This window comes from Marmota marmota, unplaced genomic scaffold, assembly GCF_001458135.2.
Source record: "Marmota marmota marmota unplaced genomic scaffold, marMar, whole genome shotgun sequence".
Taxonomy (NCBI): domain Eukaryota; kingdom Metazoa; phylum Chordata; class Mammalia; order Rodentia; family Sciuridae; genus Marmota; species Marmota marmota.
This window is the reverse complement of record NW_026006774.1, coordinates 1-4,040: the sequence shown is the minus strand read 5'-3', so window position 1 is coordinate 4,040 and position 4,040 is coordinate 1. Positions and strand designations below refer to the sequence as shown.

The 4,040-nt window shown below is 52.6% G+C and overlaps 1 long non-coding RNA gene across 1 annotated transcript; it reads right to left on the bottom strand.

Moving 5' to 3' along the window:
• Positions 1 to 363: 363 nt before the first annotated feature.
• Positions 364 to 2,435, bottom strand: LOC125614765. Its single transcript, XR_007345328.1, has 2 exons — positions 2,028 to 2,435; positions 364 to 739 (listed from the first exon to the last, which is right to left on the bottom strand). It is a non-coding gene; the product is annotated as an uncharacterized LOC125614765 (long non-coding RNA).
• Between the last annotated feature and the right edge of the window lie 1,605 nt (positions 2,436 to 4,040).

The following is a 4,040-nucleotide window of genomic DNA, read 5'->3' as shown; positions in this document are numbered from 1 at the left end:
CCCTTGTGCCCTGGGTGCCAGGCTGCAGCCACAGGTGGCTTTGGCACTCCTGGTCAGGGCAGCCAGGCCTAAGCAGGGAAGGGAAGGTCTAGAGTCACCCACCCCTTCCACATCCAGGAAACCCAAGTGGGTCATGTTTGGCTGGGTGGCTCCGAAGTGGAAGATCCACCTGGAATGGGAACAGAACATAAGGGGGCCTGGAAACTCAGACAACCAGTCTCAAGTCCATGCCTGATTCTTTTTGAGACATGATGCTGAACAAGTTTCTCCCTTCTCAGGGCTCCATGGGAAAACCGACAGGACCGATCTGTGACTCTTGGCTGGGAGAGGGCAGGGAGGAAATTCATGATATTGTACAAGATATGGTTTAGGCAAGTATTTTACAGGCATGTTATAATTTTATAACTTGAAAATGACTGTCATCCAAATTACAGGGCATCCACCTGGAGGAGACATCCGAAAAGATGTACTCCATTTTCTTTTTTCTTTATTTCTTTTGCAGCGCTGGGGATTGAATCCAGGGGCACTGTGCCACTGAACTATATCCCCAGCCCTTTTTATTTTTCAGTTTTGAGACAGGGTCTTGATGAATTGCCAAGGCTGGCCTTGAACTTGAAATCCTCCCACCTCAGCCTCCTCAGCAGCTTGAATTGCAGGTGTGCGCCACCACACCCAGGCTGTAATCCATTGTTTGTAAAGCTCCTTGGCTAGGTTTGGAGAGGCATGTTTCCTCTGGAAGCTGGAATATCAAGCGGGAGAGACAGAAATGTCTGTATTTATTTAAAAGGTGTGAGATTAAAAAAATGGGCAAAGAACATTAACTAGATGGTTTCTGTGGGAGGCCAACCTTACGAGTGACTGAGTTACACTCCCCAGCTGGGTGCTGAGGCGCTCAGTCACAGAAATGGGTGTGTCTTGCTACAGCCCCATGGGTGAAGCTATGCTCACCTGTTCCTTTGTAATATAACCCCTTGCCCTGTTTAGGGTAGAATCTTCCATGGAAGTGCCTTGTGTGTGTCCCCTCCTCTTACTGTGCCCTTGGGTGTGGCCTACCCAGGTGTCATTCAACCTGCTGACAGTGGACATCATGAAGATACTCAGCCCCTGAAACCTGACCCCTTGCCTCATTTGAATAGCTTCTCCTCAATAAAAGGGGTCAGCGCGTGCTCTCGCTCTCTCTCTTTCTGCGGACCCTTAAGGTCAGAGGAGCCGTCACAGCTACCCCAAAGAAAAAGGTATTTGTGTCTCTTGTGTGGTTATTTCGTGCAGCCCAGTTAGCCCAGTTTAACTAGAGTGACCCCTGAGCCTTTAGTCTCGAGAACAGAAACCCTGCAGGTTTCTATGCGTCCTCTAACCCTTGCAGTCTGCAAAACATTTATTGAGCCACTACTATGTGCTAGGTTTGGAAATTCAGACATGTGAGAAGCGTTGAGGTCAGGGGGCTGGTTATACCTGGAAATGGCTTGCAGCCTGAGTGTGGAGAAGGGCATTCTCTTCCATTGCCAGGAAATACAGTATGGGTGGATTTTGAGGCATGTGAGAGCTTGGATTAGAGCTACCTCCCAAAAAAAGGATTTTAGACACCTCCAGCAATCAAAATTGCCTAGGATCTGTTCCAGAAACATGGAAAATGAAGCTTGAGAGAGGGGCCCAGACCAGGAGAACCAGGAGTGGCCTAGACTAGAGGGGATCCCCCGAAACATGTACATAAGCAGATTTAGGGGACTTAATGGCAGGTGGGACTTTCAGCACTCCCCACTTTTCATTGCATTAAAGCAAACACACTTTTTAAGCACTTCTTGTGTGCACAGCTGAGAGGAAAGCGTTGTAAATCTAACATCAAGATGTTATTTTGAGGGAAATGAACTTACTTAAGATGAATATTGTCATTATAACAGCTACCATTTCCTGAAGGCTGGACGTGCAATATCCCACATGGTGCAATATCATCGGAAGTCTAGTAATTATTACATTCATCTGGCAGAAGAGGAGATTGACGCTGGGAGAGGTTAACAGTGTCTACCTACCTGCAAGTTCACGTTTCCAACACGGAAAGATCCCTCCAAAATTTCTGTGAATGGAGGGTCCTAAGGAAGGTCAAAGTTTTTGGAATGGAAAGTCCATGAATTGTAATGTATATTGGGCTGGCAGGTCCCTGGCACAACCAAGTGTTTTTCTTTTCCTTCTTTTTTTTTTATATATTTTAAGATGGTAATGGAGATGGGTGAGCACCAGTGGCCCTTCCCCCCCTTTTTTCCCAGTGGAAAACCCCTGTCACTCGTTTTTAAAGTCCAGCCTGGCAGCCTCCGACTAAACTGGAGCACGTGCGGAGGTCGGGGGAGACCAGCGCTGCGGCCTTCAGTCCTTAAGGCGGGGATTTCCTCCCCGCAGGCAAAAGGTTAGGTCCCAGCCCGCGGGACCGGGTGAGCTGGCCGCGGGGCGGGGCTGCGCATGGCTCCGCCCCCGGGCGCCCGGAAGTGACGTGTGCGGACAAAGGCAGCGCGCGCCGCGAGGTGTCGCGTCTGGTGGACCGGCGGAGCTGCGGCGGGCTCGAGGGTCCTCACCGCCGCCCTCACCCGCTCTTCCCCGTCCCCTTCTCCCAGCCCCGGGAGCCCCCGCCCGGGGTGAGTAGCGCGAGGCGGGGCGGAGGGGAGGCGGCCGCCGGGTGCGGGGAGGCCCGGACCCCCAACTGCCTCGGCGCCCTGAGGCCCCCGGTCGTCACGTGACCCGGCGCGTGCTGGCCTCGGCCCCACGTGCGTGTCCCCGGGCCGTGCACCGGCCGGACCTGGGCGGGGCACGGGTCGGAGTAGAGGAGGGAAGCCAAGGCCCCAGAGCCCGGGCAGGGTCCCCCCTAGCCTGGCCGCAGCAAGCCCTTCCTCTCGTGAGATCAGCGAGCGCCCACTCGGAGGAGACCGCGAGGAGTCGGCGAGATGCTCGGCTCAGCCCCGCGGAGCCCGGTGCCGGTTGCTTAGGCGTTGCTATCACAGTTAACCCTGGCCCAGCCCCAGCCCGGCCCTGGCGAGCACAGGTGCAGCTAAAAGACAGCTGCCGCCTGGAGCTCTTGAGGCCAAGGTCAGTTGGATTGCGGGGAGGCCGCCATCTCCAAAAGCCCAGGTTCTGCCCACCAGCTGTGTGATCTTTTTCCCTCTGGACCCGAATCTCTCCTGAGTACACTGCAGCCCCTGGTGTCAGAGGCCCTGACGGTGGGCCGGGTCAGGGCAGTGTGGGGAAGGTTGAGGTATGGAACGGTGGCGGTGGCCCGGTGAGATGGGTTGAGCCCAGGGCTTAAAACTGCTCCTGATGTCCTGTTATTTTAATCTCTTTCTTTGGGGTGTTGATTTTTCTGTTTGTCCACTGGGAAGTTGCAGATACCCATGTCAGCTCTAGTGGGGCCAGAGGCATGGGACCTCCAGGCCAGCCTCTTAACTGCTGCAGTGGTTCTGGGCTTATGTGGAAAGGGAGCCCACCCTACCCCTGCTGATTGAAGAGCCATTTTGGAGTCTGCTGCTTGGCCAGCAGTGATCCTTTAAGTATGTTTCCACACATTGCAGCCTATAGAGCATTTCAGTGCATTTTTTTCTTATTTATCTTAATAATTGGCAAAGTTGTCGAGAATCCCATTCCTGATCTTTAAGCTGGGGAGAGAATGTGTGCCCATACTGTGTGGGGTACCTCAAGCTTTTCATATGCAGTCATCACCGCCTTTCTGTAAGGTCTGTGTCACTGTTCCCATTGTATAGATGAAGAAACTGAGGAACAGTGGGGTTAAATGTGTTATCTGAGCTTACACAGCCAAAGAGCAATAAATACAGCCAAGATTCAGACCCAGTTCATGTAACTCCATCAGGGCCTTTGTTTTTAAGCACCCCCCCCCTTTTTTGTTGTTGTTGTTTGTTTTTTGGTACTGGGGATTGAACTCAAGGGCATGTGACCACTGAGCCACATCCCTAGCTCTATTTTGTATTTTATTTAGAGACAGGGTCTCACTGAGTTGCTTAGCTCCTCACTTTTTGCTGAGGCTGGCTTTGAACTCGCGATCC